The 12807-nt window shown below is 36.1% G+C and overlaps 1 pseudogene; it reads left to right on the top strand.

The window, feature by feature from the left end:
• Window positions 1-1129: 1129 nt before the first annotated feature.
• Window positions 1130-1262, top strand: LOC116581052 (annotated as a pseudogene).
• The last annotated feature ends 11545 nt before the right edge of the window (window positions 1263-12807 follow it).

Here is a 12807-nt window from a genome sequence, read left to right on the forward strand (position 1 = left end):
GCCCTTTAGACAACATTGCTCTATAGAGACAAGAAAAGCAAGCTAAAATTTAAGGCATCAAATATGAGGTGACTTTTTTCCGTTCAGAGTTTTTACCATAAAGACAAACTTGGCTAGTGAAGAATCATCTTTACATATAACCATTTGTAGGCTAATTCTTCCTCTGATTTTGTGAATATTTTTATTGCTGGATATTGCTCGATACTAATAAACTTTCACAGTTTCCTATATTGTGATATTCTATAATCCTTAAAGTATCAGGTTTAAAATGTGAGCCAGCAGGTAATTTTTTGGAATAGCCATGTTGGAAAGAATTCCATAGAACTTCTCTATGTGGTGCTTACATTATTTAATTTAATAGGACAAATATATGCACCTCCTTTTCTTATCTCTGAAATATCACTTTCTAAAGATACTGTGCAAGAAAACAGAATCTTGAGTCTCAGAATTGTTGCTATAATTCGTAGTCCCAGACCCTACTTCTGGCCTTTGTTTTAAGAGATTGTGGCAAGAGGGTCCCTGTGTGGCTCAGTTGGTTAAGTTTCTGCCTTTGGCTCAGGTCCTAATCCCAGTGTCATGGGATCAAGCCCCATGCTGGGCTCCCTGTTTTGCGGGGACCCTGCTTCTCCCTTGACTCTCTCTCTCTCTCTAGGTCTCACAAGAATAAGTAAAAATCTTTAAAACAAAACAAAACAAAACAAAACAAAATTTTAACAGGAACACATTTTTTTTTTTTTTTAAAGAAAATGATCTTGGCAGAACTTTTCTGCTCTGCATTTTACCCTTTGTTTTAATAAGTTATTAAGGATAATGAGCACTGTACTAGGTGCTGTGGGAAATCACAAGAAAGAAAGCCTTATTGCCCACCTAGAAGGCACAATGGTCATGGTTTAAATGCTGCCTGAGACAAACAGCTCTTCTTATGTCCTCATAGGAGGAGCTGGTTCAGTCTGAATCTATGGGGATGCAAGAATTCCTTTCAATGGGTCACTTTTTCCTTTTATGTTTCTTTTATGCACATCACCCCCATCCCCAACTCCCTCACATTTTTTTTTTTTCTTACTCATTTCACTCTGCTTCAGGAAGGGATGGATAGAAAAAGAGGATGGAGGTTTGAAGAAGATGAACGAGCTTTGCGCAGTGGCAGTATCGTAGCCAATGAGGTTTATCTGAGGCGCGATTATTGCTAATTGAAGAAGATGAACGAAATTGTAAGAAAGTGGATGAAGCTATACTCTTAACTTTTATATTCCTAAATCAGGATTTGATCACAAATATTAGTTCAATATTGTCGCTACCTATGTGGGTTTTTTTTTTTTTTTTTTGGTCCATATAGGTTTCATTAATACAACCAGGACCTTCAGTTCATCAACTCTGCCACATTTTGCTGTCACTTATCCCTTTATCAATCTTGGATTCTATAGTTTATTATTATAAACATTTCTTTGAAGGGACTCCCTTGCTAGTTTCTTCCCAAATGATATCTGTCCAGCAACATCCTAAATCTGGTTAAATCCAATTCTTAAACTACTTAGTGTTGTAGTTTAAACCACGTAGATACATAGCTGAATGTTGTTAGAGAGGGACATAATATCAATGACCATCTTACACTAAATTCTTAACCTTAAGTGGGACCTTAGTGCTTGCTGCCTGAAAGACAATCCCATTAAACATTTCCAGACATCTCATTTTCCACTGACCCATAATAATCATTTCAGATCTCTTTCTTCCTACTTCTTGACGATATTGGACAATGACTGACTTCTTACTTCACTCAGAAAATAGAAGTAATCAGGAAAATCCCCTACTACCTGCTGCTATAATTTTTTTTTGGCAAATGGCCAGCATCTATACCTGTAAATACCTTCGTACTTGTTATATGTGTGAACTACTAGGCCTCTTATTGAAAGCCAACTCCACTGTCTTTTCCTCTTACTTGTTCAAAGACTTCATTCCTTCACTGTTCCTCCTCCTTCCTAAGTCATTGATTTTCCCTCACTACACGATAATTTTCATCATCTTGCAAACATGTGCCATTATCTCCCATTGAAATATCTCTTTCCAGGGGCGCCTTGTTCGGTGGCTCAGTGGGTTAAAGCCTCTGCCTTCAGCTCCGGTCATGATCCCAGGGTCCTGGGATCGAGCCCCACATCAGGCTCTCTGCTCAGCGGGGAGCCTGCTTCCCTTCCTCTCTCTCTCTGCCTGCCTCTCTGCCTACTTGTGATCTCTGTCTGTCAAATAAATAAATAAAATCTTAAAAAAAAAAAAAAGAAATATCTCTTTCCAGCCATTGTCCTATTTCTCTTCCTCTACCCTTATGGAAAAACTTCTTGAGAAGATTGTCTAACCCCTATGTCTTATACCTTTCTTCACTCTTAAAAATTATTTTATTGTGGGGCGCCTGGGTGGCTCAGTCAGTTAAGTGTCTGACCCTTGATTTCCAGTCAGGTCATGATCTCAGGTTTGTGAGATGGAGAGCTGTGTTAGGCTCCATCTTACCATGGAGCCTGCTTACGATTCTCTTTCTCCCCACTACCCTCTTCCCCTCTTCCCTCTTCCCCTCTAAAAAAATTATTTTATTGTGAAAGACAGCACACATGTAAAATATTGTAGGAAAAATAATGCAGATGAATAATGTATATGCACAATTATAAGAAAACTACTCCTGTAATCATTACCTAAGATAACAAATAGAACACTGTCAGCATCCCAACAGCTCCCACGTGTCCTTCCTTAGTCACTTGCCTTTTCCTCCTCCCAAGAAGGAATCCCTATAGTGACTTTTATGGTAATCATTTTCTTGCTTTTATTTATATCTTGACTACCAATATAGGTATTCATAAATACCATTATTTGTTCTGCATAGCTTTGAACATTTACTCCATGAAATCAAGTGATAGATACTCTCATGTCTTGCTTTATTTCCCAATATTATAAGATTGTTCTGTGTTCTTGTTTGTACCTCTAGTTTCTTCATTTGTATTCTTGTGTGATATCTTACTATATGGCTAATCCCAGTTTATTCAATCCACAATTTATATTTCTGTTGTTTCCTATTTCTCTTTATGCCACTGCATTCAACTGGCTGTTGTCTTCATTATGGCTCCAAACTGGTTCTGTTCAAGGTTTCAGGTTTCCAGAGTCAATGACCCATTACCAACCTTATTTTCCCGGATTTTTTTTTTTTTTTTTTTTTTGGCATGACTTGACATAACTTGGTAAACTTCTTCTTGAAATAGTTTTTTCTCTTGGCTTCTGGAATAGTACTCTATCAATTTTTCTTCTACCATTGTGGCTGCCCTTTATCAATACGCTTTGCTGGCTCCTCCTTATATTCTACATCTTTAAGTGTAGGAATTCCCCAGGAATCAGTATTTGGACACGTTTTTCTTTCTTTTTTTCCTCATGCTTAATCTCATGCAGTCTACGGCTTTGAATATCAATTATATGATCAGTTCCAAATTTATTTCTCTAGCCCAAATCTCTTACCTGAATATCTGACTCTGCCGATTGAATGACTCCATTAATTTAAATTTCTAAAATCAGACTCTCCATATTTACCCTCTGTCCTACCCTGATCTATTGCCACACTTTCTTAATATGGAAAATGATAGCTACATTCTTCTGAATACTCAGACAATAACCATGTCTTTTTGTCTTTCTCTTACTCATGTTAAAGCATAATTTTTCAATGTTAAAGGCATGGCTCTCATGCAAGTATATAAAGAACATGTGTAAAAGACATTCTGATGATTGAACCAGTAGGATATATTTATAAGCACACTAAATAAGAAATATTAGAAAAAGATTGTCAGGTTAGCTATAGAACGAATTAATATGCTCCTGAACAATAAACCACAAATTTTGGGGTTACCTTTCCACTAGAAAGAAATCATTTGCATCTTTGCTGATCAGAAGTCTACAAATTTAACATATAACTTCACTAAACTTAGGACCTTTAATCCAAACAAAGTATATATGCCTAGATAATAGTTTAGATGGGGCTTGTCCTCATAAATTTTATGCCATCCACTTTTTGCCTTACTTCTTAAGTTTTGAAAATTTATCTTAATGCCCAAAAGATAGTCCAGCCACAAATTCTGTTGGCTCTAACATACTTTCAGGATTCAAACACTTCTTATCATTTTCTTTAGCTACTGTACTGGTCCAGGTCATCGTCATCTCTTGCCTGGATTTTTGCAATTGCTCCCTTTCTGTTTCTGCACTTCCTCTTCTACAGTTTTGTGTTGTATCTCTCTCTCTCTCTCTCTTTCTCTCCATTCTGAAGGCAGCATGATCCTGATCTGTTCAAATCATTCCAAAGTTTCCCATTTCGCTCATAACAAAATTCAGTGTTTATCTTGGTCTACAAGACAGAACGCTTTTTTCATGCTAATCCCCTGGTCCTGTATCTTCCATTTTACCTTAGCATCTTTGCTTATCCTGCCTTAGGGATGTTCTTACTTGACAACTCTTATTCCTAACTCTCTGTGTATGACTCCCTTTTTCACTTCATTTGGATTTCTCCCAAATGTTACCTTATAAAATAAGCTTTCTCTGATTTGCTCTTTAATGCACTCCCACTCCGGCCCTGATTTATCATTCCTCATAGCATTTATCACTACCAACATATTCTAAAGTTAAGTTTGTTTGTTGTTAGTTATTTCTTTTTTTTTTTTTTAAGAATTTTATTTATTTGACAGACAGAGATCACAAGTAGGCAGAGAGGCAGACAGAGAGAGAGAGAGAGAGAGGAGGAAGCAGGCTCTCTCGATTCCAGGACCCTGAGATCATGACCTGAGCCGAAGGCAGAGGCTTAGCCCACTGAGCCACCCAGGCACCCTGCTAATTCCTTCTTTATAGAATGTAAATTTCATGGGAGCAGTGACTATGGTTTAATAACTGTTATAAAACCTATACAACAGTACATCTTACTAAATATCTGTTGAATTAATAAATGAGTAAATATATTAATTCTTCCTGGGAAATAATCTCGAGAGACTTTCATATCTTCAACCATCAAACCTATGGATTAACTATATTATCCCTTCTCTGAACACAAATAATCCCATTTTTACAACTGTGTACCGCTGGATCATAATTATAAAAGCCACCCCTTCCCAAATGAGTCTCAAAGATCCATAGCTTTTGTCTCACTATAACTCTTAAATAGGCATTTAAGTCTGTAATGAAGTAAAAGTAATAGCACTTAGTGTTGAGGAGGGAAAATTTTTTTCTACCTTTCAATTTTCTTCTGGCAGGTATAAGAATTAAATTGACAGGGCGCCTGGGTGGCTCAGTGGGTTAAAGCCTCTGCCTTCGGCTCAGGTCATGATCCTAGGGTACTGGATCGAGCCCCGCATCGGGCTCTCTGCTCGGCGGGGGCTTGCTTCCTCCTCTCTCTCTCTGCCTGCCTCTCGGCCTACTTATGATCTCTGTCTGTCAAATAAACAAAACAAAAACAAACAAACAAAAAAGAATTAAATTGACATGAGACAGATTAACAGGAGGAAAAACAAAAAAAAAACCCACAAAATTTAATTATGTGTGGATAGAGGCCCAAAAATAAAGTTGAGACATGAAGAAATGACCAAGGTAGGAAATTTTTTATGTTTTAGACAAAGAAACAATAAATCTATGAGAAATTGACAGGATGAGGAAAACTTATGTTTGGGAGTTTCAGTTAGTAAGGAATTCCAAACGAAATTAGGGTGGGGTAGTAAATTAATAAAAGTAACAAGGTTTGTTTATATAGACTTCTCAGCTCTGAATCTTCTATCTCTAGTGATAAGGATGTTTCTTTACCTCCTGGTATAAAGGAGAGTATTTTTCAAATAGGAGATTTATTTTCTGCTTTTTGGAGACAAAGAGGGATTAGAGTGCTCTTCTTATAGTGAGTGTTTCTTAAGTAACTTTAATTCAAAATAATTAATATAGTGGCACATTTTGGGGGTGGCCTGTTCTTGGTCCCCATGCTAAGAAGCAGAGTAGATTAACTTTTCCAAAGACTCCCCCAGTACCAACCAAGGTTTCACTAGTCCAAGTATCATTAATCTGCATTTAAGGGAGTTCCAAGCTCCTTGCTGATGAACTTCTATCTCCTCTTCTCCAGTTACATTACTTAGACCAGTGGTTCACAAAGCATAGTTCCAGAGCCTGCAGTATCTCTTGCTCCTGAAACCCTAGTAGAAATGCCAATGTTCACACTCAACCCAGACTTACTAAGAAATTCAGGAGATTCAGCTCTTCCATCTGTTTTTGAATAACCGTTCAGATGATTCTGTTGCTCATTTACAAGTAGAATCACTACTTCAGGTAGTTGGTCTTTATAACTTATTAAGCAGTGGTCAAGTTAACAGGCTTGAGTCAACTGCTTCAAATCAAATATTGGTTTTACTGATTCCTGGCTATGTGACTTAAACTAAATTACTCAATTTCTCTGTGTTTCATTTTCCTTATGCATGAACCAGAGATATTAATAGTACTATCCCTGCAGGTATATTGTGAGGATTAAATTAATACACCCAAGTGAAATAGGACAATGCATGACACATTATAAGAATCAACTACAATGTAAGTAAGTGTATGACACTACATACATAAATTATCTATATTACTGACTGCTTTGGTTATGTTTTCTCTATTAGCTTTTGAACTGTTGGAGGGGAAAAAAATTCTACTTCTGTAGCCCCATAGAACTGAGCATATCATTTTTTTAAGACTAATTTATTTATTTGAGAGAAAGAGTGACAGAGAGAGTACACACGTGTGGGCACATGAGTGGGGGAAGGTGCAGACGGAGAAAGAGAATCCCAAGCAGACTCCCTGATGGGCCCAGAGCCTGACATGGGCCTTATCCCATGACCCTGAGATCAAGACCTGAGTTGAAATCAAATCAAGAGTCAGATGCTGACTGAGCCACCCAGGCATCCCACATTTCATTATTAATATTGCAGTTACAACCTGAGTGCTTACTATGTGTCATGCAATGTGCTAAATAAGAGCTATAATTTCATTTAATTCTTGGAATGCTATTAATTAGATGTCATTACCATTTTATAATAAATAGATTTAACTGGTTGCTTGATGTATTCTGCTGATTACCTAACTGAAAAAATCTGGATTAATTTGTCCACTGCAATTATTTTTTGCATTATTTCAGAAACTTTGTAAATATCATAACTACTAATGAGTCTCAACCATTACTTATATAAACAAGTCACTGAAACTATAGATTTTTATAGCCTAATTTTTTGATTGTGTAGAATTTCTGTGCACCCATTTATATATCTTATTAATTTGTTATAAAGAGCAAAAAATTGTAAATGTAAAAATGTAAGTCAAATTGTCTGTAAATGACTTAAGGAATATGTTAATGATCTTGCTCCAAATGAATAATTATAAAGCAGGTGCACTTGAGATATGATCATTTAACTGACATCAAACAGCTTCTAATGGCTTCAATAACCAAGATAATGGTGGTATCAGAGAAGTCTGTTAAGCTTATTGTTCATACCATCCATTTAATACGCAAGAGAACTTCAGCTGGAATCTCCCCGTAGACCCATTGTCCTGCTTTTTAAATAGCAGTTAATTTAAACACATGCAAAAGTCAAACTCCATTATTTCTATCATACTTTTTTTTAGTGAACTATATTCTCCTGTCACATAATTCTGGAAGAAAGAGACACTTCGATATATTTATAGGGGCATTGTCTTCTGTTGTTGAGATTTATCCCCCAAACGTACAATATCATTAATGGTTAAAGGCACAGGAAATGTGGACGCTTGGAAATACAAGTTTCTCACCAAGGCTCTAAAGAGGTCACTGTCACCATGTTCCCTGGTTCAAAAGGAAAAGAAGCTAGCATATAAAAGCAAAGTTGGCAAAATTTTGATTTACTGTGTTTAGGATGCTTAATTGAGATAAACATGAGTCACACTTTTTAAAAAAAAAATTTATTTATCTGACAGAGAGATAGAAAGAGCTCACAAGCAGGAAGAGAGGCAAGCAGAGGGAAAGGGAGAAGCAGACTTTCCACTAAGCAGGGAGTCCTATGTAGAGCTCTTTCCCAGGACTTTGGGTTCATGACCTGAGCAGAAGGCAGATACTTAACCAACTGAGCCACCCAGGTGCCCCATGACTCACACTTCTAAAAATAAACTAAATCTAGAACTAGTGCTTGCGAACATTAAATACAGGGGAAAAATGATGTTGTTTCCTTTGAGCTTCAAACTTTCTCTTCTCAGCAGGACCCTACCTATAAGAGGAATCAAACTCCAACTAGCTTAAGCAGAAATGAAAGTTCATTGACTCAAATATCTGAAAAATCAGATTGTTTCTCCTCCAGCCAGGCTTTCTCATAAATGGGGCAAGGTAACTAAAGTGCATCCAACCCGTCATGCCAAAGACCCACATCAAGCCAGCTTAATGACCTCAGTTGAAAAATGGTTTCTTCCTTTTTTGACCTGACAAAAGTCTCCTGGTGGAGAATCTGATTGGCCTAAATTTGGTTGTGAGCCTGTCTCTAATGCAAGAGGGCAGAATATAGGGCAATCCCCTTTGAATACAAACATGGAATTAGTACCCCATATAAAAGCAGGATTCTGTTACGAAAATAAGGAAAGTGTTGCTGGGCAGCTCATAACAACAGATTCCCTTATATTTCACTGTGGATTGTCCAGCACCCTCACTGTGTGTGTGTGTGTGTGTGTACATTTGGAAAAAAAAACATAATACATGGTAACTACCCTAAAGATTCTGAAATATACATATCCCTTCTCTGGTGTTTAAATTCTACATCTGTTACCAAGTTTGAGATTTCTCTAGTTTATCTGCATCTGTCCCCTGGTAAGAGAAAGGCTCTTCATAGTATGGTCAATCATGGCTAATGATGCAGTCCTCATTTTAGAGTCTGTTACTTGCAACACAACATTCATGACATCAGCGTATCTAACTGTAGGTGACAATTCCAGTCCAAAAGTATGCTGTCTTTATCCTTAAAGAATGTCATTAGAGCTCCGCCTTTTTGACAGATTCTCCCTTATAGGCAGGCTGTTCATTTCTCTAAATATTACACTTTAATAGCTTCTCAGCCTCAGTGGAAAAGGAGTTGAGGATTAAATGATATTATGCACATGAGGAGCTGATCGCAGTGTCCAGCATAGAAAGTACTCAGTAAGTGATGGTCTTTTATATTTGCACTTCTCATTATTATTCTGTCACAATCATTGTCATCATCCCCTGATAGCTTACTAATAAGTCAGTCTTGGGATTGACTTGATTTAGGTCATGTGATCATCCTTGTGGTAGGGCGAAGGGAGATGGAGTCACACTCCCTCTCAGACCTGAAGAGTGAGTTACCCCAGACTTAATGGACTGTATTTCCAGAAGAAGGAACAATGCCAGGTAACCAAGAACAACATATATCCACTAAATTCCCTTATCAACCATCTGGCCCACACCTTGAATAATTTTTTCCTAAAGATCCTTAAACTTGTGCAAATTTATAAATCTTTTCTGATGTCAAAATTTGAAGCTGTGGATAACTGACCTCAGTTATTTGGGTTATTTTAAGACATGACTACTTAAGGATATTAACTATATGGGTAATGCTACAAATTATAAGATTCAGAAACTTAGTAGGATTCAAGTATACGTTTCCAAGTTCTCAAGCTCCAGCTAAATTACATATCCAAGTATTGCTTGCTATTTAAAAGCTGACTTAGAAGTCATTTCAGACAGAGGCATTGGTTTAAGTTATTTAAAATTTAATACTATTTTTATGGATAAGATGAATACAGGTAATATGATCTATACATATATCCCACTGTCTGTTTCCAGTATTTTCTTTTAAGAGTTACTTAAACTATTATACTACAGGAAAGGGGGCGGGGAGCCAGGATTGTGAAGATATCTGCTCTAAGCATAATAAAACAGGTGTACCTTAATAGGTCTACCAGGAATGTTTTAGCTGTTAGCATCTTTTAAATGCTTCTGCTGAGAAACCATGTTTTCATAACAAGGTTGGTGAGTATTAAACCTGTGATAGTTCTTTCTGGGATTACTATAATTTACAAAAACAATAAAAACCTGCTAAAAACATTTATGTATTTTTAAATGTTGTAATCTAGGGATCCCACTGATGTTTGTGGTGAAAGATTTGCCCAAGGCTACGTAACCCTGCTTGTACATTGCCAGGACTGCAATCTGTTTTATGACAAAACAGATTCATTTATCTCCAAATAAATAAATTACTTTTGTGAACATTTAGAAACATTTGCATAATTAGGCTGTAAGATCTTAGCAGTCTTTTTCATAATAATTAAACTAATCTAATCTTGGACAGGGTAAACAGACTTACTAGGATGAGAGCAGCCTTCAGGCAAGGAACTTACCGCATTCTGCAGGAACTGTAAGGCTGATGATGTTTGTTAATTATGCAGAGCTTTTACTCCCTAGTAATGGCAGCGTTTGTATTGCCTGAAGCTTAGATAGCTACTCCCAGGCACATAAAATTAGACTCTGCTTTTTTGACATTCTCTAAAAAAAAAAAAAAACAAAAAAAACAAAGAAGATACTTCAAAATGATTATATGCTTTCAGCAAGGAGGGTATTAGCTTTCCACTGATGGATCCTGGATCTGCACACAATTGGCCCATTCTTCAGTCATGTGATCTTGATTATCTTTAGATCTGGAGCCTTTCAGACTGTATACAGATACACAGAACTGAAGCTTAATAAAAGAGCAGTAAAATGAATGTCCAGAAGTTCCTTGGAATCCCAAGTTTGAAAAAAAAGACACCTTAGCAAATAACTCATTTTAAAGAAGGCTCATTTTATTTATAATTATCAAAAGGGAATATTGTAAAAATAAGTGTTTTGCAAATTTTCAGTGTTTTTTCTAAATGGTCTATCAGGCAGGTTGGCTGATGTAATAATGGTGACTTAGCTGGAGAGAACCACTGTTTATCTTTCTGGTTATAACTAGTATACTTGCCTTAAAAATGCAAAGCTTAAAAATGATCTGACAGATAAGAGATGAATTTCATGAAATTAATTGACAAAATTTTCATGTAATACTTTTTATATCTCCTATTGCAAAAGAAAAGTACTCCTGTGCTGATTTTTCAGAAGAAATCTTAATAATTGATATTTCTAGAACCAAGTCCTAAAAACATTAGCAAATTAAAAATATATAAGTGGAATTTGCGGGAGCCACAGGAAACAGTAACATACAATGCATTTATTCTAGTCATATAAAATGTTAAATAAATGTGGTTGTAATAACACTAGTCTTCAGAAAAGTGATGATACTGTCTATTCTTTACATGTTCTCTCTCATTTTTGTCTATAATTTATTCATTTATGCACAATATGTTTTATTTTCACTTATGTTTAGATGGGCTTCTAGCATGATCATTTATTCTTGGAATGTTCAAACCTCAGTGCATTTAATTAAGACATCACAAGCCACTATCTCCATGGGAAGAGATTTGTGATGTCACAAGCATCAGGGATAAGAGACTGACAATCAGGAACTAGAAATTAAGGATGGAAAAAAGTGCCATGTGAATTGAAATGTTTTGGAAGGAGACTCTTTCTCAAAGAAATTTCCTAGCAGTGAAGTTGGAAACTATGACTTTTGCTCTGTCTTTTATAAATTACAATTTTGATAACTTGGAAGTTCATTAAATGATTATTAAAATTTTTGGATTATATTCACGTTTAGCCATGAAACATGCTTTTAACTAAAATATCCTCCTTCTACTATTCTATTTTAGGAAGTTTATATTTTCCCTTTGTCACTTTCAGAATTTCCCTTTTTCTACTTTTAGAAACCACAGAGTATATGACCTGTATTCTCTTTTACTTTAATTAAGTGAATAGTTATGTAAAATTAAGATGACAACTAATCATTTTCTAATAGTTTAATTTTCAGTCTACAATTGCAATTTTACTGTAGTTTTAAAAATACTAATTGTTTACTTTGTTTTAACAGCAGTAGCAGATACCTTTTTCTTTTTTAAAAAATTACAGTTTTTCCAGAACTTATAGTACTGAGACATGCAGAAATTCGTTTGCCTGCCTTTGTTGTGGAGAACTGGGAATGGGACCCAGATCTACTTAATTCCAAAGCCTAGGTTCCTTCTTTTACTGTCCTCATTGATGAAGCCCTTAGCCATTTTCTTCCGAATTGTTTTGTGACCCAATAGTTGGTTAAAAAGATCATTATTTCCAAACTTTTACTAACCTTACACTTCTGTTAGTACAGCTCTTTTGGGGAGCACTTGGGTGACTCAGTTGATTAAGCGGTGCTTTTCAGCTCAGGTCATGATCCCGGAGTCCTGGGATCAAGCGGGAGCCTGCTTCTCCCTCTGCCCCTCCCCTTGCTTGTTCCATCTGTCTGTCTGTCTCTCTCTCTCAAATAAATAAATAAATAAATAAATAAATAAATAAATAATTTTTTAAAAAGATTTTATTTATTTATTTGACACAGAGAGATCACAACTAGGTAGAACAGCAGGTAGAGAGTGAGGGGGAAGTAGGCTTCCAGCTGAGCAGAGAGCCCAATGAAGGACTTGAACCCAGGACCCTGAGATCATGACCTAAGCCAAAGGCAGAGGCTTAACCCACTTAGCCACCCAGGTGCCCCAATTAAAATCTTTTAAAAGAAAAAAGTAAAGACCTTTTTTCCAGATAATACATCTGGAAATAATATAAATAAAAATATAAATATAAATATATACATATATATATATACACATATGTGTGTAAGTGTGTGTATAAATGTACTTATATATATG

Source organism: Mustela erminea, chromosome 1 (genome assembly GCF_009829155.1).
Source record: "Mustela erminea isolate mMusErm1 chromosome 1, mMusErm1.Pri, whole genome shotgun sequence".
Classification (NCBI taxonomy): Eukaryota; Metazoa; Chordata; class Mammalia; order Carnivora; family Mustelidae; genus Mustela; species Mustela erminea.